General features: G+C 34.9%; 1 pseudogene across 1 annotated transcript in view; it reads left to right on the top strand.

Annotated features, from left to right (window-relative positions):
* Nucleotides 1-17,109: 17,109 nt before the first annotated feature.
* The window catches only part of LOC307057632 (AP-3 complex subunit sigma-2-like), a 34,237-nt pseudogene continuing 27,585 nt past the window's right edge, over nucleotides 17,110-23,761 (top strand). The window contains exon 1 of the transcript in view: nucleotides 17,110-17,166. The product of the transcript in view is annotated as an AP-3 complex subunit sigma-2-like (transcript). The remainder of the gene's footprint in view (nucleotides 17,167-23,761) is intronic.

Here is a 23,761-nt window from a genome sequence, read left to right as displayed (position 1 = left end):
AAGGACAATTTTTAGTTCACATGTCAGTGAAATCTCTTAGATGTCTCTAGGAGAGGTAAGTTATCATGAGGCTCATTGCTCCTGCCCTTTTGGGAAGTAGTCAGTGTACCATCAGCCATAAGTGGACTTTCCTCCTTGTGTCTATATGGCCTGCCAAATTCTCCTTTAAGGCTATAATGGTTGACTTTATGTGTCAACTTGACTGGGCTAATGGATGCTCAGCTGGGAAAATATTATTTCTGGGTGTGTCTGTGAGGGTGTCTCTGGAAGAAATTAACATTTGATTCTGTAGACCGAGTAAAGAAGATCACCCTCACAAATGCAGGTGGGCATCATCTAATCTGTTGAGAGCCTATATTGATCAAAAAGGCAGAGAAAGACAAATTAACTCTCTCTGATTAGGCTGAGGCAGCCATCAGTCTGATGCTCTTGAACATCAGGCTTTCGGATTCAGACTGGGACCTACACCATCAGCACCAAGATTTTCAGTCCTTTGGACTCACACTGAATTATACAACCAGCTTTCCTGGTTCTTCAGCTTGCAGAGAGCAGATAGTGGGACTTCTTGGCCCCCATAACTGTGTGAGCCAATTCCTATAATGAATCTCCTCTTATATCTTATACATATCCTATTGGTTCTGTTCCTCTGGAGAACCTTAATACAGAGGTCATGGCATGGATAGCAACTGGAGAAATATTCAAAGTAGATTTTACAGCTATACAGTGGTGATTATAGCAAGACTAAAGAGAAAGAGATCAGTACTTAAACTTTTCAGAGAAAGAATCAGTGGACTTGGAGATTGATTGTGTTTGTGAATGAAGGAGATGAAGTAATGGGGTGGAGAGTTATTATGTGAATGGTGGTGCTAATGCAAATGATACGTGATATGAAAGGACTGGATGGATTTAGAAGCCTGCAGAAATGCAATCTGATTCACAAAGATTCCTCCTTCAAGACAGTTGCAACTTCCTTCACCACCAGCAGCAGCATGGAGGTGGATAAGACAAAATCATGCAAAATTTATAAAGCATCATATATGTGCAAGGGAGATGCCACTGAACAGAAAGCTCTCTTTTAAGTGCATTTTGTTGCAGAAACTTTTTCTCATTGCAATGAATTCATTTTTCTATATTTAGTTTACAGCATATAAAAGCAAATATGGGTCTTTGAACAGAATTCTTTAAAATATTCATGTCTTCTTCCATCACAGCTTGTATTATAAGCAAATTGCTACTTAGTTGCACAAAGCATACATAAATGTGTTGTGAATAACTAAACTTTGAGAGGGTTCAGTAAGTTAGTGACTAGTATTGGAAGCATATTATTTTTTCAGTTTTAAATTTGTTTCAAAGTTAAACCCAAGACACACTGACTTCATAGGAAAGTATTGGAAGCATATTTGAAATAACTAGAATTATGGAACCAGAACATTAACCCACGTTTGCCATACAATAAGAAGCCATAAAATAATACTTCACATTTATCTGGGTTGAACATTTTGATTAGAGCTTGCTTTATAATTGCAAAAAATTAACACTTTTGCATGGAAAAATGGCAGTAACTATGCATTCAATTAATGAGAATTTACTGAGTTTCTGTGATATGCTCACCACTAGGCACTAGGTGTGGCAAAAATTGTTGCTTACCCTATATCCCCTTCTCCCCATTCTCTTTACAAACAGAGCTCCGGTATCAACCAGAGTAATTCTTTTAAGACATCTGTAATTCATCTGTCGAAAACTGTGTAACGTTCCAACCTTTTTATTCAGGGAAAAAGGCAAACTTCTTACACAGGCATCCAAAAAGTCTTACAGGATCCAGACCCTTTTTACTTTCCTGACTCCATCTCCCACCTTTCTCTCACCTCAGTATGCCCTGCTACTGACATTGACTTCCTTGCTTTTTCTAACATGCTTTGTATTATTCTAATGCAGGGCTTTTGCACTGGCTATTTCCTCTCTGAAAAGTTCTACCTACATATATTGATAAGGCTAATTTCTTCCCCTTTGATAAACCTTTGCTTAAATGTCATATTATTAAGGAAAGCCACCCTGATTATCCTCTCTTTTAACTATTATATTGATCTATGATTGTCATAAAAAAGTTGTACATATTTAATATATACCATTTGATGAGTTTGGAGATATGTATACATCCATGAACCCTTCATCACAATCTATGTTATTAATATATTCATCACCTCCAAAAGTTTCTTCCTGCCCTATTTTTTCTTATTTTTCTCCTCCTCCTCCTTCTCCTTTTTATTCTTATTCTTATTTTTATTATTGGAACACTTAACATAAGATCTACCCTCTTAGCAAATTTTAAAGTATACAATACATTGTTGTTAACCATAAGCAATATGTGGAATGGTAGATCTCTAGGCCTTATTCAATTTGCATAACTAAAATTTTGTACCATTTCTCCCTCCTTCCAGCTCCTGCTGAGCAAAATTCTACTCTATGCTTCTGTGAGTTACACTATGTTAGGATCTTCATATGAGTGGTAGCATGTAATATTTACCTGTGACTGGTTTACTTTACTTAGCATAATGTCCTTCAGGTTCATCTATGTTGTCACAAATGGAGGATTTCCTTCTTTTTTTTAAAGGCTGAATGATATTCCACCGTATCTATATATTGTATTTTCTTTGTCCATTCATCTGTTGATGGGCATCTAGATTGTTTCTCTATCTTGGCTATTGTGAACAGTGCTGCAATGAACATAGAAACGTAGATATCTCTTTGAGATCTTGTTTTTATTTCTTTTGGATATATACTCAGAAGTGGGATTGCTGGATCTTATAGTAATTTTATTTTAATATTTTTGAGGGATCTCCATGCTGTTTTCCATAGTGGCTGAAGCAGTTTACATTCCTACCAAGAGTGCCCAAGTGTTCCCTTTCTTCACATCCTCCTCAACACTTATCTTTTGTTTTCTTGATAATAGCTATTCTAACAGTTGGTAGGTGATACCTCATTGTGATTTGGTTTGCATTTCCCTGGTGATCTGTGGTACTCAGCAGCTTTTTCTACATCTGTATATCTTCTTTGGAGATAATGTCTGTTCAGATCCTTTGACATTTTATAATTGAATTATCCATTTTTTGAGTTGTATGAGCTCCTTATTTAACTGATATATGGTTTTCAAATATATTCTCCCATTCTGTAAGTTGCCTTTTTATTTTGTTGCTTGTTTCCTTTGCTGAGCAGTTTTTTTTTTGGGGGGGGGGTTGTGGTTTTTTTTTTTTTTTCTGTAGTCTCATTTATCTATTTTTGCTTTAGTTGCCTGTGCTTTTTGTATCATATCCAATAAATCATTGCTAAAACCAATGTGAAACAGCTATCCTTCTATGTTTTCTTCTAGTAATTTTATAATTTCAAGTCTTATGTTTAGGTCTTTAATCTATTTTGAGTTAATTTTGTGTATTGCATAGATAAAGATCCAATTTATTTCCTGTGCATGTGGATAAACAGTTTTCACACCATTTATTGAAAAGACTGTCCTTTCCTCATTGTGTGTTCTTGGCAACCTTGTCAAAGATTAGTTTACCATATATATGTCAATCTATTTCTGGGCTCTCTATTTTGTTCAATTGATTTATATGTCTTTTCTTTCTTCCAGTACCATACTACTTTGATTACTATAGCTTTGTAATGTAGTTTGAAATCAGGAAGAGTGATGACTTGAACTTTGTTCTTGCTCAAAATTACTTTGTCTATTTGTGGTTCTATATAAATTTTAAGATTTTTTTTCCATGTTTGTAAAAAATGCCATGGTGATTTTGATAGGGATTACATTGAATGCATAGATGGTTTTGAGTTGTAGGGACATTTTTAACAATATTATTTCTTCAACCTATGAACAGCATGTCTTTCCACTTATTTGTGTTCATTTTAATTATTTCAAAAGTGATTTATAATTTTCAGTGTATAAGTCATTTACCTCCTTGGTTAAGTTTATTCCTAAATATTTTATTACTTTTTATGATATTGTGAATGGAATCGTATTCTTAATTTCCATTTTGGATAGTTTGTTGTTGGTGTATAAAAATGCAGTTGGTTTTTATATGTTGTTTGTTGTATCCTGCAACTTATTAAATTTGTTCTTTGGTTCTATTGTGTGTGTGTGTGTGTGTGTGTGTGTGTGTGTGTAGTCTTTACAGTTTTCTATTATATCTTCTGCAAAGATGATTTTGGTTCTTCCTTTCAAATTTGGATGACTGTATTTGTTTTTCTTGCCCAAGTGCTCTGGATAGTTATTCCAGTAAGTACTATGTTGAATGGAAATGGTGACATTAAGCATCTTTGCCTTCTTCACGATCTTAGAGGAAAAGCTTTCAGTTTTTCACCATTGAATGTGATGTTAGCTGTGGACTTTTCAAATATGACCTTTATTATATTGAGGTGCATTCATTCTACACATAATTTGTTGAGAGTTTTTATCATGAAAGGATGTTAAACTTTGTCAAATGCTTTTTCTACAACTATCGAGATGATTGTAAATTTTTATCCTTTATCCTGTTAATGTCATTTATCAAGTTTATTGATTTGCTTATGTTAAACCATCCTTCCATCCCAGGGATACACCCCAACCAGTAATGTAGTATGCTCTTTTTAATGTGCTGTTGAATTCTGTTTGCTAATATTTTGTTCAGGATTTTTGCATCCATGTTCATCAGGAATATTTGCCTGTAGTTTTCTTGTGTTGTCTTTGACTGGCTTTGGTATCAGGGTAATGCTGGCTTCATAGAATTAATTTGGGAGTGTTCCCTCTTCATTTTTTTAAAAAAATATAAGAAATACTTATCTTAATTCTTCTTGAAATATTTCGTAGAATTCACCTGAGGTCAGATGGTCCTGGGATTTTCTTTGTTGGGAAGTTTTGATTACTGATTCAATCTCCTTGTTTATTTTTGGTTTGTTCAGGCTTTCTTTTTCTACTTGATTTAGTCTTGGTATGTTGTATGTTTATAGGAATTTATCCATGTCTAAGTTGTCCAATTTGTTGATATATAAATGTTTGTAATATGTTTTATGATTTTAAAAATTTCTGTGACATCCATTGTAATGTATCTTCTTTCATTTCTACTTTTCTTTGAGTCTTCTCTTTTTTTGTTTCTTGGTTAGTCTGGTTAAAAGTTTATTTTATTTTTTTCAAAAAAATGATCTCTTAGTTTTGTCAATTTTTTCAAATGTTTTTCTATTCTCATTTCCATTTATTTCTTTTATTTATTTATTTATTTATTTATTATTATTTTTTTAATTATTTTATTTTTTTAATTAGTTTCTGCTTTATAACAAAGTGAATCAGTCATACATATACATCTGTTCCCACATCCCTTCCCTCGTGCATCTCCCTCCCTCCCACCCTCCCCATCCCACCCCTCCAGGCGGTCACAAAGCACCGAGCTGATCTCCCTGTGCTCTGCAGCTGCTTCCCACTATCTATCTACCTTACGTTTGGTAGTGTATATATGTCCATGCCTCTCTTTCGCTTTGTCACATCTTACCCTTCCCCCTCCCCATATCCTCAAGTCCATTTTCAAGTAGGTCTGTGTCTTTATTCTCGTTTTACCCCTAGGTTCTTCATATTTCTGCTCTAATCTGATTTCCTTCCTTCTGCTAACTTTGGGCTTAGTTTGTTTTTCTTTTTATAGTTCTTTGAGTTATAAAGTTAGGTTGTGTATTTGAGATTTCTTCTTTTTTAATGTAGGCGTTTTTTGCTGTAAACTTCTCTCTTACTACTGATAAGTTTTGGTATGTTGTGTTTTCATTTTCATTTGTCTTAAAGGTATTTTTTTAAATTTTCCTTTTGATTTTTTGACCCAATGGTTGTCCAAGAGTGTGTTGTTTAATTTCCACATATTTGTGGAGTTTCCTGATTTTCTTTATTACTGATTTCTAGTTTTAATCTGTGTGGTTAGAAAGGATACTTGGGATGATTTCAATCTTTTTAACTTTTTTAGACTTTTTTGCAAACTAACCTATGAACTATCCTGGAGAATGTTCCATGTGTGCTTGAGAAGAGTGTGTATTCTGCTGCTTTGGGTGGAATGTTATATATATTTTAAGTTAATTTGATCTATAGTGGTGTTCAAATCTCTTGTTCTCTATTGATTTTCTTTCTGGATGATCTATACATTATTGAAAGTGGGGTGTTGAAGTCTTCTATTAGTATTATATTGCTGTCTATTTCTCCCTTCAGATCTGTCAATGATTTGCTTTATATATTTAGGTGCTCTGATGTTGGGTGCATATATTGGGTGTAATTGTTGTATCTTCTTGTCGAATTGACTTTTTTTATTATGTGATGACCTTCTTTGTCTCTTCTGACAGTTTTTGACAAACTGTTTTTTTTCTCATATAAATATAGGAACTCCTGTTTTCTTTTGGTTACCATTTCCATGGAATATCTTTTTCCCATACCTTCACTTTCAGCCTATGTGTATTCTTAAATCTAAAGCTAGTTTCTTGTAAAGAGCATATAGTTGGATCTCAATTTTTAACCCATTCAATCACTCTATTATCTTTTTATTGGTGAGTTTAAACCATTTATATATAAAATAATTATTGATAGGTAAGAATTTACAATTGCCATTTTGTTATTTATGTTCTCTCTGTTTTATAGATCTTTTTGTCCATCTCTTCTTCTCATGCTCTTCTCCTTTGTGTTTTGATATTTATCTGTAGGGATATGCATTGATTCTCCTTTATTTATCTTTTTTGTATCTACTGTAGGTTTTTTCTTTGTGCTTATGTTAAGTCTTGCATAAAAATTCCTATAATTATAACTGTCTATCTTAAGCTGATAACAACTTAACTTAAATCACATAAAAAACTCTCTCTATTTTTTTTCTTTACTCTGATAATCTTTCCAAACTAGAAGCAGTAAACAATACCATTTTTTCCTCATTGATTTTTTATATTCAGTTTCTCAACTACCTACTTATTTTATTTGCACAGTATCTAACACTTGCCCACTCTTGCAATTTCCATTGTCCCTTTCTGAGTTGTCTTCCTCTCACTTCATTATAATGTATTATAATTACTAAAAAAGTCTATTATATCACTCCATCTTTCATAATTATTTGCTTTTTACTTATAGAATAAAGTACAAACTCCTTGTCATGGAATTCAGTTGTCCTTCAAAATCTGTTTTCACTCTGTCTTTTAATAGTAATCTTTGTAATTTAACCCCCATTCTTATGTACCCTAAGCTCCATTCACACAGGTATGATTTTTGTTGCCTATATATTCTGTGGATCTTTCTTCAACTGTGCCTTTGCAAGTGCTGCCTTTTAACTAAAACTACTTCTCCTCTTGTTGTCTATAAATTTCCTACTTATTTATATTGATCAGTATATATAGGTTATGCTGCAGTATCATTCAAGCCCTAAACTCATGGTTTAACAAAATTAAACAGTGATACTCGAAGTATGGTCCATGGATATATAGTACTATAACTAACAATTCTGTATTCTGTATTTGAAAGTTGCTAAGAGAATAGATATTAAAATTTCTCTCACAAGAAAAAAAATAACTATGTGGGGTGATGGAATTTAACTAAACTTACTATGGTAAATCACTTTGCAATATATACATGTATCAAATCATCATGTTGTATACCTTAAACTAATACAATGTTATGTATCAATTATATCTCAGTAAAACTAGAAAAAAAATAACTGGTACTTCCTTCATATTTTTGACTAATATTTCCTAAAATTTTCAGTTCAGTCTACTTTATGGGAATAACTGAAAAAGTTTTGTGCTTTTTCTCTCATCCCATGTGCCCACAAGATCTTGCCAATCATCCAAAGAAACCATTAATCAGCAATAATTTTTGTTTGGGGGATGGAGGCTGTCAAATTTGTTTACCTGCTATTGTGAAGTACAAGAAGTCATGACATGTGGAATAAGTGGGAGTAATACTGTCTTATTCAATTTTGACCAGTAGAGGATATAGGGGACAAAGATAGACAAGTGTGTTTAAGTTTGATTAGTACATTTCTAGTATGAATCCCTCAATATAAGCACTCTTCTTCTCTTATTTTCCCTTTTCTGAGTAGAAATTTCACTCAAGGAAAATTTATCTTAGTAATCTGAAGCATGTTTTTTATGACCTAGCTGATCTACCTTGTCATATGCTATATCTAGACCAGTTCTCTGGATTAGGTATAGTTAAATATTTATATCAGAATTTATATTTTTTAAAATACTATACTGACCATACCAAGTGTTCATGAGAATATGGAGCAACAAAAACTCTCATACACTGATGTTTGTAGTATAAAATTTTAAAACCACTTTGGAAATTAATTTGTCAGTTTCTTTAAAAAGTTAAACATATACCAGGACTTCCGTGGTTGTCAAGTGGTTAAGGTTCCACACTCCCAATGCAGGGGGCACAGATACAATCCCTGGTTGGGGAACTAAGATCCTGCATGCTGTGTGGTGCAGCCAAAAAAATAATTAATTAATTAATTAATTAATTAATTAAACATATACCTACCATATAAATCAGCTATTCCATGCTTAGGTTTTTATTCAAGAGAAATGAAAATATATATCTGTACAAGCAATTATGCAAATATGTTTTAGCAAATTTATTTGTAGTATTGGACACTGGCAACAACTCAAGTGTCCATCAAGTGTTGAATCACTAAATAAGTTGTGTTATATCCATACAATGTAATACTACTCAGCAATGAAAAGTAATGCTCTCTTAATATACATAACAATTTAAATCTCCAAATAATTATACTGAGTGAAAGAAGGAAGATCAAAAATGTATACACATTGTGTGATTCCATTTATATAAAATTCTAAAAAATGCAAACTAATCTACAGTGACAAAAAAGCACTCAGTGGTGACCTATGGATGGGCCAAGGAATGGCAAGACAGGATGTAGGGATGATAAAAGGACATGAGAAAACTTTTGGAGGTGATTGTTATGTTCAATTATATTGATTTTGGTGATGATTTTACAAGTATATACATATGACAAAATTTGTTAAATTAAACACTTTATATATGCAGTTTACCATATCCAATTATGTCTCAGTGAAGCTAAAATATAAATAGGTCAAATACTGTTATTTCTAATTATAATCTCTATTAGTTATCTACTGCTTTGTAACAAATTACCAGAAACTTAGTGGCTTGAAATGACAGCATTTATTATCTAAGTTTTTTTGACTCTTTGTTTGGATCAGGAGTCCAGGCACAGCTAATCTGTGTTTTCTACCTCAAGGTCTCTCTCAGGCTGTAATCAAGGAGTTGGATAGGCAGTAGTCATCTCAAGGCTGGGCTACGGAAAACCCACTTCCAAACTCACTCACATGGTGGATGGTAGGATTCAGCTCCTTGGGAACTGTTGGACTAAGGGTCTCAATTCTTTGCTGTACATTGGTGATAGGCTGCCCTTAGTTTCTTGCCATTTGAGTCTCTCCATAGGGTAGCTCAAAATATGGCAGCTTGCTTCATCAGAGTAAGCAAGTGAGAAGAGTGAGAGAGCAAAAGACAGAGGGAGACAGGGGAAGAGAGAGAGAAGGCATAAATCACAGTCTTTCCTAACCTAATTTCAGAAATGACACCCCACTTCTTTTGTCATATTCTATTCATTAGAAGCAAGCCAAGAGCAGGGGATTACACAGGAGCATAAATACCAGGAGGAAGGCATCCCTGGGAACTATTTCAGAAGCTGTCTAACATGTATATTCAGAGAATTTATTAAAGACACTGGGAATAGAATATTTATTAATTCATTATACACTTAGTGTCTCACAAGTCATTTGAATAAATAATAATTATTGTGGAGTGTCTTAGAAAAATATTCCCTTACATAAGAATTTTGTGACGACAGTATCATTTAAAATAACTTTGTGTATTATCTCCATGACGTTATGCTTGGTAATATTCATTTGGGCCCAACTTCAATCTAGCCATTAATCACCCTACTATCTACGTGGGGTATGTTGTATGTTGTGATAAAATATAAAAATTTAGAACATGTGCTGTGTCCTCAAGGAACTAATGATCCTGTTGAAAAGCTAACCTATAAAATGTGAAAAAATTCTAAAATAGACTTAATACATATAAATGATAAACTGAATGACACCGACACTAAATAACCCTGAGGTTATCAGAGGGAAAAATGATAAAGTTGAAGTGTTTTGGAAAGGTTTTATTTAAGAGTTGAGGCTTAAGCTGGGCCTTGAAAAACAGTGCATTTGTCATTATTTTCCCTACAAATATATGACCTTTCTTAATATTTGAGGAATTCTCAATTGTGTATTTTTTGGCAAGAAGAAAAGTCCTACTTCCCAAGGTACATGTTTCCATGCCAATTGGCATGTAGTGCACTGGCAAATGATTCTATCAAAAGTTTCTACCTAGAATTTTTCATATGGAGCAAATTAGACATAGACGAAATAAATTCCTTTGTGCTAGTGGTGTATGGCGATGTGTTCTCTGCTGCTGGGCCCTCCAGATCTGCTTTGATTTTTCTTGATTTTCTAAGTCTAGTTGTCAGTCTCCCAGTAACTCTGTGGGCTACTAATAACTTTCTTTTTTGCTTAAGATAGCATCTGTTTCGCGTGCTTCCATTCAACAACTTGGTTAAAACAGCCAAATGTCATGTAAGCACAGAACCACTCGAAGTTTGTTTCGTATGAGAAGAATGAGTCTGCACAATACCTGGGGATGAAAGAGAATAAACCCTTGACTTTTAGAAAATTGTCTTATGTCTATGTGGGTACTAACCCCTTTGGAGATGGAATAATTTCTAAACCCGGCTAAATGCCAGATAGTTTACTTCATTGTTGCAGCAACAATAAAGATCTTAAATATAAAAAATATTTTTCAGCTATTAACCCAGCCTTTAAAAATAGTATTTTATTACTACAACCTGGAACTAGATGGCTTTAAATGGGACTATAAAACCAATAAAACATTCAGCATAACATAATATGAAAGTCGAGGTAATGCTATTTAATAAACATTTAAGTCCATCTAAAGTCATCTGCATTTTTAATCACTTTTACCTCTTTGCTGACCTGAAAGGGAAACTGCTATAGAGTAGCACTTTTTTTATGCATATCATTGAACAGTTGGCTTCTGAAGTTTGTGGAATCCATTTCCAAAGTGAAGGCTGACGTTTTAATGTGACTCCCTCTGTATTCTGTTTTGGCTAGACCCGTAAGTACTAGAAGCGCAGAGTTAACAGTGCATTTTGCTCTGACTTCAGCATTTACTAGTAAACCTAAATAGCATTTTGAGAAGAGTACATAATAAATGCATTCAGACACTACAGCTGTTTTTTGTCTGTTTTTCAAACACATAATGTACTAATTTGGAAAAAAAAATCAACAACAGCTGCAAATACATGTTAACAGCAAGGTCTTCAAGGGAAGGCCTTAATAGGTTTTGTTAATCAGCGGTGAACCAGGTGTGAATTAATAATTAACACACTTAATAACAGAGCCCTGTTGCCCCTACTGCTGTAGCTAAAGTTCTGATAGCCTTTCCTCTAAGTTCAGGATTTAACTGCAATATTTAAAAGAAAAAAATATTTAAATTGCTACCAATTCAATAAAACTAAAATAAGATTAAAAGAAAAACTATATTGGATATGGATACCAGGAGTTACCTTACATAATCTAAATGCATTTTAATCTTATAAATAAAAGATGTCAGATAATACATTTCATTGGCATATTATTATTATTATTTTTTAACAAAGGGCTAGTGCCTGTGAGTCTAGAATTGATTAAGCAAAATTTACTTCATGGAGAACATATAAGTATATTTATTAACATTCTGATTGTTACATTTTCCTTTTGAAGAAAGGAAATGTTATAATATAAAAGATACATGGTCTCAACAGTGACTATGAAATGCACACCAGAACTCTGTGATTATTACCCTTAAAGCCTGTGCTGTGTCAATAAACCTACATGTGTTTTAAATACTTACTGTGTAAGGGAGTAGAAAAAAGTGTAAGACATTAATTTTATTGCGTGTAAAATATAATTGATGAAATCTTAACTTTTGTTAAGATTTAATATTTTGTTGAATATTAATAAAGCAACATGACAGAAAAGTTATCATTTTATGGGAGAATGCACCAGGCTCTGGGTTTAGAATATGTTGGTGGTTCTCAAAGAGTTGTCCCAGGACAGTTGCAGCAGTACTACCTAGGAGCCTGTTGAAAAGACAAATTCTCAGGCCCCTCCTCAAAGCTACCAAATCAGAAATGTGTGGGTAAGGCCCAGAGATCTGTGGATTAAGAAGCCCCTCTGGTGATTTTGATGCTTGCTAAAAATTTAAGGCCAACTCTCTATGCTTGTTACTAATTCATATTAGAGTAATGTTAATTGACTATGGCATAGTTTGATGACTAAAGCCCACATCTGGGGACAAAAGCTGTTTAGTATCCCCCACACTGTCAGATAAGACACCAGCTGTTGGTGTCTGTCACTTAGGCTTGCTGACAGGTACCAAAGAGGAGAAAAGTCACATGCCACCAAGTTATTTTTCTGTTGCTATAGGAAGTGGCCTGTGTGGGAGATCACCTGTTGCAGAAGTGCATTGTTCCCAAGGGAAGATTTTCCCTCCCTTCTTCAACTAATGCGGATTGAGGAGATTAAGGGTAATTTACTCTCCAAAGCTAAAAGTGGGAACCTCAAGTAAAGTTACCAATTCCAAAACTCTCACTCCTCCACTAATAGCAGAATTGATGTTGACCTGTCAACTGATATTTGCAATCAGAATGCCGAAGGAGACCATGGCAGATGCTGCTTAGAAGGAAGGTTACAGGAGTCTTCCATAGATTATATGAACACCTTCAAAAACGCTTAGGCTTTGAGCTATCTTGCCCGTTTCACACACTCCAGTGGCATTTGTCTAGAACGTCCTTCCACAAGAGGGCCATTCATTAATATGGTGGACAACTGGCATTGGACGATGAGGAAGAGAGGAAAGGGCCAAAGAAAATCATCAGGGAAGGCTCAATCCCCGCCCACTAAAGGCCCACACTCTATAAAACTAACTGTTAGGAACTGAATGTTTGTGTCCCCCCAAAATTCATATGTTGAAGTTCTAACCCCCAAAGTGATGGTATTTGGAGATGGAGACTTCGGGATGTACTTAGAGGGTACGTCCCAAACAGGGTGATGAGGGTATGGTTCTCATTGTGGGATTAGTGCCCTCATAAAAAGAGACACCAGGGAGCTTGCTCTCTTGCTCTCTCCATGTGCAAGCACTGAAGAAGGGCCACGTGAGCACACAGTGAGAAGGCAGTCCTCTGAAAGCCAGGAGGAGAGTCTTCACCTGAACTCAACCACACTGGCACCCTGATCTTGGACTTCTCACCTCCAGAACTGTAAGAAAATAAATTTCACTTATTCAAACAACTTACATGTGAAAGTGAAGAAACAGAGCAATTATATGACTGGGCTAAGGTCACAAACTAAGGGCAGGTAATTTAACTTGTGTTCTATTAACTTAAAGAAAACTTCCCTGAGTAAATTTGTTAAGCCACCCAGTCTATGTAATTTTGGTTTTGGCAGCTTGAGCAGATTAATACATTAAATGACTTTTGTTCCTGGTGAATATTCTTGGGCTTCGGGAGATATGGTATTCCTCTCTTTGTCCAATCTGCAAGAACATTGCATTTTTTCAAAGGCAAACTCTTCCCCTCTGAATCCTAGTGGGAATTCCATTGATCTGAGGGCAGTGAGAATGTGCTTGTGGGAAGGGCACTTCTCAGCCAACCTTGTGGGGAGGTGGCTGGTGCCTTTTTCAATTTATTGAGGGATATAATGACCTTTCATTCTCAGCTCAGCAGCTTTGTCCCCATGTCTAGAACTTGATACTGAAGGACATCCTGTCATCCTCTTTGAAAAATGAGGAGTCTTTTCTCAAAATAGGAGTGCCAAAATTAATTATTAGCATATTATAATCCCACATTTACTGAAAGGTAACCATGTGAGAGGCTATGTACTAATACAACATAAATGTCTAATCCTCCCAACCAGTCTGACGATGGTTACCATTAGCGTTAGGTGAATTGTGTCATCCCAGAATTTACATGTTGAAGCCCTAACCCCCAGTACTTCAGAATGTGACTTATATGGCGATAGCATCTTTACAGAGGAAATCAAATTAAAATGAGGTTGTTAAGGTGGGCCCTAATACAATATAATTGGGGACCTTATAAAATGATGAAATTTGGACAGACAGGAACACAGGGAGGACACTGTGTGAAGATGAAGGCAGCAATCAGGGTGATGCTTCTACAAGCCAAGGAACACCAAAGAAGCCAGCAACCCTTTAGCTAGCAGCTAAAGGAGATTCATGGAACAGATTCTCCCTCCCACTCCTCAGGGAAAAAAAAAAAAAATAGCCTTGTCTACCTTGATTTTGGACTTCTAGCCTCCAGAGCTGAGAAAATCAATTTCTGTTATTTAAGCCACTCAGTGTGTGATACTTTGTTAATGCGGTCCTGGGAACTAATAGAGTTAACATTACTATTTTATAAATGAGGAAATTGGGTCTAAAAACTCATTAATAGGTGGTGTAGTGGATGGACACTATGGTGGCTCCCATGATCCCCGCCTCCCCATGTTCATTCTCTTGTGATCCCTCCCCCTTAAGTGTGGGTGGGACCCATGATTTACTTCTAACCAATCCATTATGACAAAGGTGATGTGACTTACATGATTGATGATCTGCACTGAATTCTGTTACATAAGATGGTAACATCTCTCTTACTAGAGGACTCTCTTTTGCTAGCTTTAAAGAAGCCAACTAACATGTCAAGAGCTCCCATATAGAGAGGGACATGTGACAAGGAGCTGAGGGCAGCCTCAGGCTGACAGTAAACAAGAAACTGAGGTGTCTCATTCTGGCAACCTTGAGGAACTGAATGCTGCCAGCAACAACAGTTTGGAAGCAGATCCTTCCTCAGGGGAAACTCAGATGAAAACCCAGCCCTGGCCAACACCTTGATTATAACCTTGAGGAGAACCCAACTAGGCCATGCCCAGACCCCTGAATACAGAAACTATGAGATAATAAATGTGTTTTTTCAAGCCACTTTTAAAGTTTATTACTTTTAAGTTTGTGATCATTTTTTTTTTCAGCACTAGATAACTAACACAGGTGGTACTGCCTCCTTAAAACTCTATTGTTAGCAGACAAAGAAAATTCCCATCCAAGTTTTGTTGAATAAAAGACCTGGACATCCCAGAGATTTTTTTTTTTTTGAAAACAACATTCTGTTGTACAGAGAAAAAGGCACCACACTTAAAGACAATGGTGAATTTAGGATTCTGAATTTAGAGTTAGAAGATTTGATTTTAAGCCCTGTCACTGCTACTTAAGTGACAGTAGGACCTGGGGCAAATTTATTAAAATGTTGTCTTCTCTGCTATAAAACGGGATTAATACTATATGTGAAAGAACCTAGTATAAGGTGTGGCATATACGAGGAATTAATAAATGCTTCTTTTACTTCTCCACCTCCTTTAATTCCCTGACAGAGCCATGTATATATATATATATACACACACACACACACAGACACACACACACATGGCCTGGGACCTGGGATTAGGTAGGCTAGGACCTTTGAATAAGTCAGGCCATAACTAAGTTAAATTAATTAACAAGTGACACAAGGAGACTGGTATTAGGTCGCGTTTTAGTGACAATACAAATTACAACACATTATCATATTAGCTTACATAGCTTCATGGCATTATTTCATGAACTTCTACAAATCACTGGTCCATGAGAAACATGTGCACAGCTTACTCTCAGCTGCCATTTTGTTATGGATGTAATTTATTTGTATCTATTATTTTTTGCAAATAATACTTTCAGTTGACTGGCCTGATTACCTGAGGGTTATATATTCTATGATGAGTTTGGCATCATTTTAACCATATAGCAACAGTGGAATAAAATGGATAATTTGGGGCTCAGGGTGGGTAGAGAATAAAGGAACTCTTGCACTGGATACTGAAAACTTAAGGAGTTATTGCCCCAGGAGAGGTGGAGTTATGAGGACATCCTTACAAATTACCAACTAGAAGGGACGTAAAAGAATCAACCCAGAATGAGCACCCAGCCTCTGTGAAGAAGATAGCTCACCCAGCATTTCTGTATAGGAAGGAGTTATGATTCTAGTGGGAAATGAATAGGCAGGGAGACTTGTTTCGAAGCTGTGTTGGCATAGTGATTTATATTAGATCAAAAAGTCTCACTTACCTGTACTAAAGAAAGGAGATGGGTAAGAAATGAAGACCTAGTGTCTAGAAAATCACTCTCTTGACAACATTTCTTTTATGGGTGTGAAACCTTGAGCAAATCTCAATTCTCTCATTTGTAAAATGAGAATAATAGTGTATAGCTTATCCGGTTGTTGTAAAATAAAGCAGTGTACATTAGATACTTGACATGATACATGGTATATAGTAATTACTCGATAAATTGTGTTTTTATAAAAATGTCATATTATTAATCAAGAACCTAAAAAGTAGTAGTTTATCAAATCAGCCACCACTATAGGGATACAGAACTCAATGTAATACTTGGAAACTTATTTTCTTTCTGAAGAGTTTTATATTTTCTTCTGGATAAAGTTGGCCTTATATAACCAATTTGGTACAAGAAATAATTGCTACTACCTGGCGATGTACAGGGACACATTGTTTCAATATGAAGTGTGTGTTCTGAAAGGTGACAGGGATGTTTACATTTATTTTAGCCAGCCAGAGATATTCTCTCTCTGATTTTGTTCGTGGAATCTGACTGCTTTGTTTTCCATCAAACTGAGGCAGATTTCAAGTTTCCATTTATTTTCAAAGGCCCATGTACATACTCTTTTCTCTTTTTATACTCATATAAAATGTAATTTCTCAAAAAATGTGCATGTGCATAATATTTATCTAGAGCTATCCATCACATAAGTGATACTTAGAAGATAAACAAAACACATTAACATTTAAGCAGAAATGAGTTTGGCCCCATCATGTTATCTACTTCTGATATAAGGACAGTGAGAAAGAGGCACGGAACAAAGATACCTATTGGGAAACATGATTGAACCTGCAGTAAAGCTGGATTCCTGTGATGGGGAAATGTTTTATAATGAGGTACGACTGAGTTAAACACCTGGTGCTTCCAATATCAAATTAAGTCACCCCTTTTGAACTCAATTTCACTCTTGAAGTAACTGTAGTTTTGTGTTATTTTTTTTTTTAAACACAGAGTGAAAATAAACTTATCAACTATAATTGTGCTAAATTGTTCCTAAGGTAAGGGAAAGCTGGTTTCAAAAAGGCCACATTATCATCTCTTCCTAATTAATAAGGCCACATTCCATCTTTGTATTTATTCATCTCCATAAATTAATTTCAATAAATGATTGCATAATGTCTGTTTTACATATTTCCAAGTGTGGGTTACCAATTTATGTCATCCCTTCTTCTACTCAGTTTCTTTTAATAGGTAGGTGTCTTAGTCTACCTAAGCTGCTATGACAAAATACCATATACTGGGTAGCTTATATTTCTCATAGTTCTGTAGGCTGGGAAGTCCAAAATGAAAGTCCCAGCAGATTTATTGTCTGGTGAGGGCCTGCTTCCTGATTCATAGAAGGCCATCTTCACTGTGTGTTCTCACATGTCAGAAGAGGCTAGGGAGCTCTTTGGGGTCTCTTATAAGGGCACTAATGCAATTCATGACCTAATCATCTCCCCAAGGCCCTACCTCCTAACACTAGTACATGGTGTGGGGGGAGGGGTTAGGATTTCAATATATGAATTTAGGGAGTGGGAGACATAACCATTCAGTCCATAACAGTAGGTGATCAAAATTATAATTTAACACAGCAATACTACTATGCATAACGATAGCCAACATCTATTAAATACTTTCTTTATAGCAGGTATCATCCTAGGATTTTTATATACATTAACTCATTTCATAAGGAAGACCCTTCATATTACTTACCTCTCCAAGGTTAATAAGAACTCCTACTCTCTAAACCTACCCTTGACATTTCAGTATAATATAAATAAGATTATCTGCCTGCCAAGAATGACACAAGATTCCCTAAGACTACTGTGTTCTTTTCCACCTTTGAGCCTTGGCCTGTGTTTTGCCCTTTGTCTAAAATGCTCCTTTTTATCCTGCCACTTCAATTCTAATCATCTTTTAGGACTGGTTTTAGATATCACTTTCTTTAGGGAGACTTCCTTAACCCAGTAAGACTAGAAAGGGAACCCCTTCTTTGGACCCAGAGTGGTGGATACTTCACCCCATCATAGCCCTTACCAGACTGGGAAACTTCTTGTATATGTTATGCTCTTTGATTATAGGGACTGCGTCCTGTTTATCATATATAGCAAAGTGCCAGGGCACAGTGGGTAGCCAATACATACTTGGTGAAACAATGAATAATTAGGTTCATTATATTTCTAATTCCATTTGGATTACTTTCCAAATAATTCCTGGGTTATAAAACACAACACAGAAAGGAAAGGGAGCAAGTATTGCAGGGCAAGAATATTCAGAGTTACTAATGAACAATTTGTTTTTTTGTGAAAATCCTAGGTAAGTTGAAGAAAGGATAGGGAAATAGATCTCAGAGCTTTAGACAGTTAATTCTAAGGATATTAACTTTAAAATGTCCTTAGTCAGGGTTTTTTTTTTCTTTGCTCTTTAGTTACTGAGGGACTTTCAAGTCCATTTAAAAAGCACTGCCAAAAATGTATTAGTAAGGGTGATTTAAAGCTAATGGTAAGGAAATTGGATGAACAAAAAGACAGAAAAAAAGAACAACTCCAAAATAAAATAAAAATGCAAAATAAAAATCTCCACTCTATGGGCCTTTAGAATGAGCAAACTACTTACATTTCTGCAAGGTAAATTAATATGTTTCTTAAGAGTGAAATAACGTTAAAACTAACTACATTTCCTTGTTTTTAACAGGTCTTTGATGATTAATGATACCTCTAGTTTGAATGCTTTGAGGACTAATATTTAAATGGGAATCAAGTAATGTTTAAATACCAAACACATTCTTTGAATATTTAATCTATGGCTTTCAGAAATCAGATACAGAAATAAAAACCATATAATATTTTAAGATAAATATTGAAAACAAATCAAAATGATGTGTGCTGTAAGTGGCATGCATTATTTATAGAATCGATTACAATTAGAAGTATTACACATGCACGTATATCAATTATGTTAGAGTTCAGATATTTAATAACTGAAGACTTTCATAGCAGCCTCTGAACTAATTATAAAATGAACAAGCTATTATCCATCTTTCCAGTTGTTTCTGAAATATCTTTGACTATTTAGCTTTGTTTTGAGCCAGCTATTTTATATTAGCTTTATAAATTTGACAGGAAATTTAATTTATTAATCAAATATATTTGCATTCATTTTTTTCGCTAAATCTTACCTGCAAGGATTCAAATCTAGAAGAATTATCTAAAGGGATTTTCTCAAGATGACTGAGACATTATGAAACTCTGAAATAGAATGTCTTGAAAGTCTTAGGGTTAAATATAATACTATTGTCATAACAAATGCCCAAGAAATAGATGCTTTAATTATTACATAACATTGACAAGACAACAGCTATGGTTACGAGTTTAATCTTATGGTGTGAACAGAATTTGTTTTCATAGATAGTTAGCTGATCAGCGTGGAGCTAAATAGTAAAATACGTGAATGAAAGAACCCATCTGATTTCTTGGCATTGCATGGATTCTATGTGGTTGTGGAGGTTGCTCCAAATGTTATGATTTCATTTCATCTTTCCAGGCAATGGAGACACTGACTTCTTGGAGTGGAAGTATCCACATAAAATTGAAGGCCTTATTCAGAAATGTGGTTTTCCTTCAAGGTAAAGACATGTCTTTCCTGTGTACAAAGATGAGCTCAGCAATTACTAGCAGATATGACAAAAAATAATAAATAATAATTAGCAGCTGCCATTTATTGTGGCAGTAATCGTACGTACTTGATATCATCTAATTTACAATCTGTTTGGAAAGAAATATCTGCCTTTGTCTATGAGGGTCACAAGTCTCAGAGAGGAAATAGTTTTCCTCAAGTCATGCTGATGATGGGAGGTAAATTGAGCACTGAGTCAGAACTCTATGGTCCAAGCCTGTACTGTTAACCACGGTGCTACACTTCTTGTCCAGCGCATAGGTGCTTCTTAGAACACATTCTCAGGTTCCCTTTTGCTGACTCATTGCAAGATGCCTCTGATTAACAAAATTCTCAGTAGCACAACCAAAAGAGAGGATTAAAATATCTTGAATCAAATACATCTTATTTCAACGTAGAGCTAATATCTTGAAAAATCGGAGATAAAAATAAAACATTTATTATTAGATTTTTTTTCTATAACTATGCTTCAGTTTTCAGGCTTGTTGTGTTTTGTTTAAAGTCCTCGAGGTCTTCTAGCACCTTGTTACTCTAAGGTAGAACAAGGACCAGCACCAAGGGCATTTTATGGGAGCATCTTAGAAATGCAGACGTTAGGTTCCATCCAGACCTACTGGATCAGCACCTGCCTTTTATCAAGATCCTCAGGTGATTCATAGGCACATTAAAGTTTGAGGCTCACTGCCCTAGCAGGCCATCAGAATGCTTTTAAATAGCCCTGAGAACCAGAGAGTAGACACAAGTGTCATAATCTTTCAAGGATCAGCAACTCTATTTTGATATTGCCCATACTTCCAAATGGGAACAGAAGCTATTTCATAAATAATCAATCAGCTGTCAGTCCCACCTTGGTTCTCAGCTTCAGCAATTATTTCCCTAACAGTTGACATCACTTGATTTCCATTTGTAGGACTCCCTCGCCTTGCCTCCTATTTCTGGAATCCACCCTTATCTATGAAAAGAATGGTTTACCAACTCCAAATTTGTTATCTGTGCCTCGATTTCAAGTCATTCCCAAATGCTGTCCTGGTTCCTGCCATTTATGTAACTTGGCTTTCTCTCTTGTTCACTGCTCCTCTACCTTCAGGCCAATAATGTCTCATATATTAATCTCTCTCTATCTCTCAAGATTTGTACTTCCTTTTCTTCTTTCTATCTTTTTGGTGCTCCGTACCTCTTGAGCTATGTCCTACTTATAGTTTGCCTCCTGGATTTTCTGGTGGCTTATGCCTGCTCAGACATTCTATAATTTGACTTCAGTATTCAATGACGGTAAACTATGCAACCACTAGTTTCATGTTTTACTTTGTCCAAAAAAGAATAACAAATACCAATCAACTCATAGTAAATCAGTTATTATGGATATAATTTTTTTAATGTACAGATTAACTATGAACTTGCAAACTTTGTGTCTAACTCTCCTACAACTATAGTCTGTTAGTTTTTGATGATCAAGAGTTTGATTTTCAAAATTACTGAACTTAGAAAAATGTGGTACTTTAGGTCTTTTAGACTTTTTTTTTTTCAGAATCCACTAAGAGCAGAAGATATTATTAATTCATTATATGAAATGGAAGTTTTGGCAAAAACAAAGTCTACGAAACTTTAGAAAACAAATGATAAAAGTTATTCAGAAAATTAAACTTAAAATGTAAATTATACTTAAAAGGTAAAGACTTAGTGTTAGGTTTATTATTTGAATGTGAAAGAAATAAAGTGAACCTTAAGTCTCTGCTGCCTGGTCTTTTTTCCCGACCCAGGAAAAAGACCAGGAATCTTGACCATCTTCAACGTTCTGGTTTTGGATGTATGTGCCTACCTATCCCAACTGCCTACAATGAAGAGAGAGGTTTTTGCAGAAATCTACTCTGTGCCTCACTTTTCCTTCACTCTTTGCTTCAGGCCTATCTAAATACTGCCTGAGGTCTAACATCTTAGAACAAAATACATTCATTGCTCTCTGTCATGTTTCATTTAATCCCTTCTATTGTCAGCATGCCCTCTAAGATTCACAAAATCCTCTCTTTTTCCACCAAAAATATCTCTCTTTTGATTAGTATGAAACTATGTTGCCATAATCCCCTTCTCACTGGCTTTTCAATGTCCATTTGTTCTGTCTCCAAATAGTTCTGTCTATGGCTTTCACATCATCTGGAATGCCTCCTGCTCCCATCATGCCTGTTTCTTTAGTGAATTTATCCAACTTCCACAAAACAGTAAATGAGTTCAACTGTTCCTCCTATCACTTAAAAAAAGCTTTTAGAATTGAAGATTTTATGTATGGAGGTGTATATATATTTACCTGTACACACAGATATAGGAAAGTACATATATGTATACAGATCAATGCATTTTTCAGAAACTGAACACATTCATGTAACCAGTTCTCAGATCAAAGAAGAGAACATCTCTGCCCACTCCTTTTAGCCACTTTGTACTAAAACTAAGACTTCATTCATACCCATTTTCTGTGCTCCCTACCACTGTCAGCCAGGATGGGTTAGAGCATACTGCAGTAATAATCTGATTCTCAGTGGACTAAAAGATTAAAGATATTTTTTTCCAATGCTACGTATCCACTGAGGCCATTGCAGTTCTGCTAAACCTTAACTTTATTCGTTATCTGAAATTATTTTTCTCATAGTAAGAAAATTGAATTATGGAGAATTACACCCAGATACCTGAAGGCTTACATTGTTCATATTCTCTTTTAACCATCTTTCTTTGAATTCTACACAACTCATATATTTCTTTGAAGAGTTAGTCCAATTTTCCAATTTACAACTATAAACACTATCCTTCTCAACACAGAGCGTATTGATTGCATACCTACTATTAAGTACTGTATACCCAGTATTAAAAACTGTGTTTAGTCCTATTAATGAATAAGTATAAATAGGAGATATGGATTTGAGCCAAAGGGCATAAAATCACATTGGATGATATCATAGGGGTTTTGCTTATATGAGACTACTTTTCCCCTTTTTGCTGGACAATACTATCCAAATTGCACTCAAGGCTTGTACTGAGGTTTTCGGCCCACCCTTGAAGTTTCTCTCTTATGTTTACAGGATTGTAAGGTAGTAGGTAAATATTTTTTGTCCTCACTGATTTTATGTGTCATAGCGAAACACTTTTGTCTAATTCCAGTTCACAAAGATTTTATTATATGTTTTCTAGAAGCTCTATAAGTTTGAGGTTTTACATTTAGGTCTATGATCCATTCTGAGTTGGGTTTTATATATGTTATGAGATATGAATCAAAGCTCTGATTTGATTTGATTTGTATATGGATATCCAATTTCAAATTGTTCCAGCACCAATTTGTAGAAAAACTATTGTTTTCGACTCAATTGCCTTTTGCAGCTTTGTCAAAAATCAATTGTCCAGATACATGTGAGTCTATTTCTGAGTTCTATTCTGATTTTTAAAAAATCTATCTTTATGCTCAAACCTCAGCTTCTTAATTACAGTAGTTTTATAAAAAGTATTGAAATCACAAAATGTTCTCCAATTTTTTCTCTCACTTTTTTAGCTATTCTAGATTCTTTGCATTTTGATGTGAATATTAGAATAAGTTTGTCAATTTTTACTTTAAAAACCTGCAGTGATTTTGACTGGATTATATCATATCTATATGTCATTGGGGAAAATTGATATCTTAACAATATTAAATCTTCGGAACTAAATTTCTCCTTTCATTTGGGTCCTTATCACTACAATACATTCTACTTTTCAGTTTATCTGTTTTGCACATCTTTAGTAAGGTTTAGA

Source organism: Hyperoodon ampullatus (genome assembly GCF_949752795.1).
Source record: "Hyperoodon ampullatus genome assembly, chromosome: 1".
Taxonomy (NCBI): domain Eukaryota; kingdom Metazoa; phylum Chordata; class Mammalia; order Artiodactyla; family Ziphiidae; genus Hyperoodon; species Hyperoodon ampullatus.
This window is presented reverse-complemented; position numbering and strand designations above follow the sequence as displayed.